We start from the raw sequence: 2,317 nt of genomic DNA, 5'->3' as shown, positions 1-2,317 counted from the left end.
GTTAAGTGGAACTGTAAGCGAGATATACATAAATCCCTGCAGTTTGTGGTATATTGAAAAGCAGTGGGATACCTGTTGTGGATTCTGTTTTTGGGCTCCCTCTGGTGGTTACAGATGGTACTGGGTGACTTGTGTTCTCTGGTGTCCACCTGTTCTATCAGGATATGGGAGTTTCCTATTTAACCTGGCTTTCTTGTCATTTCCTCGCCGGCGATCAATGTAATCAGTGTGTCTTGTTACCTCTGCTTTCCGCTTCTGTAATCATCAGGACAAGCTAAGTTTTTGATTTTCCTGTTCCACGTTTTGCTTTATTTTTGTTTTAGTCCAGCTTGCAGTTATGTGATTCCTTGTTGCTGGTTGCTCTAGTGGGCTGATATTACTCCTCATGTTCCATGAGTTTGCACATGAGTTCAGGTAATTTCAGGATGGTTTTTTGTAGGGTTTTTCGCTGACCGCGCAGTTCACTTTTGTATCCTCTGCTATCTAGTTTTAGCGGGCCTCATTTTGCTGAATCTGTTTTCATTACTACGTATGTGCTTTCCTCTCATTTCACCGTCATTACATGTGGGGGGCTGCTATTTCTGTGGGGTGTTTCTCTGGAGGCAAGAGAGGTCTTTGTTTCTTCTAATAGGGGAAGCTAGTCCTTCGGCTGGCGCGAGACATCTAGAATCATCGTAGGCACGTTCCCCGGCTACTGCTAGTGTTGTGAATTAGGTTCAGGATCGCGGTCAGCTCAGTTTCCATCACCCTAGAGCTTGTTCTGTTTTTTGTGTGCTTGTCCTTTTGTGATCCCCTGCCATTGGGATCATGACAGTATCGCCGGCCAAAAAGTGGTAATCGTATTGGCTGAAGTAGGAGGAAAAGTAGTCTGAGGAAGTTTTTTTTTTTTTTTTTTTTCCTTCCCTCAGAGTTTGCTGCCTAGCCTTAATTGCAGCCTGGCTGCGTCTTACCTCCTCTTAATCCTTGAATGGCTCTGACCTCAGCTGTTTATCATGGACGTCCAGAGTTTGGCTTCCAGCCTGAATAATCTTGCTGCTAAGGTTCAAAATATACAAGATTTTGTTGTACATGCTCCTATGTCTGAACCTAGAATTCCTATCCCAGAATTTTTTTCTGGAGATAGATCTAGTTTTCTGAATTTTAGGAACAATTGCAAGTTGTTTCTTTCTTTGAAATCTCGCTCCTCTGGAGACCCTGCTCAGCAAGTCAAAATTGTAATATCTTTCCTGCGGGGTGACCCTCAGAATTGGGCATTTGCATTGGCACCAGGGGATTCTGCGTTGCTCAATGTGGATGCGTTTTTTCTGGCATTGGGTTTGCTCTATGAGGAACCTAACCTAGAGATTCAGGCTGAAAAAGCTTTATTGGCTCTCTCTCAGGGGCAAGATGAAGCAGAAATATATTGTCAGAAATTTCGGAAATGGTCGGTGCTTACTCAGTGGAATGAGTGCGCTCTGGCTGCAAAATTCAGAGATGGCCTTTCTGAGGCCATTAAAGATGTTATGGTGGGGTTCCCGGCGCCTACAGGTCTGAATGAGTCTATGACTATGGCTATTCAGATTGATCGGCGTTTACGGGAGCGCAAACCTGTGCACCATTTGGCGGTGTCTTCTGAACAGGCACCTGAGACAATGCAATGTGATAGAATTCAGTCCAGAAGTGAACGGCAAAACTATAGGCGGAAAAATGAGTTGTGTTTTTATTGTGGTGATTCAGCTCATGTTATATCAGCATGCTCTAAACGCACAAAAAAGGTTGATAAGTCTGTTGCCATTAGTACTTTACAGTCTAAGTTCATTCTGTCTGTGACTCTGATTTGTTCATTATCAGCCATTTCCGTCGATGCCTATGTGGATTCAGGCGCTGCCCTGAGTCTTATGGATTTGTCATTTGCCAACCGCTGTGGGTTTAGTCTGGAGCCTCTGGAAGTCCCTATTCCTTTGAAAGGAATTGACTCTACACCTTTGGCTATGAATAAACCTCAGTACTGGACACACGTGACCATGCGTATGACTCCCGTTCATCAGGAGGTGATTCGCTTCCTGGTACTGTATAATTTACATGATGTCTTAGTGCTTGGTCTGCCATGGTTACAAACTCATAACCCAGTCTTGGACTGGAAGGCGATGTCTGTGTTAAGCTGGGGATGTCAGGGGGTTCATGATGATGCACCTCCGATTTCTATCGCTTCATCTACTCCTTCTGAGGTTCCTGTATTTTTGTCTGATTATCGGGATGTTTTTGAGGAGCCTAAGCTCAATTCGCTTCCTCCTCACAGGGATTGCGATTGTGCTATAGATTTGATTCCTGGCAGTAA

The sequence above is a fragment of the Ranitomeya imitator genome, chromosome 2, assembly GCF_032444005.1.
Source record: "Ranitomeya imitator isolate aRanImi1 chromosome 2, aRanImi1.pri, whole genome shotgun sequence".
In the NCBI taxonomy this organism is placed as follows: Eukaryota; Metazoa; Chordata; class Amphibia; order Anura; family Dendrobatidae; genus Ranitomeya; species Ranitomeya imitator.
Note: the sequence above shows the minus strand (reverse complement) of the source record.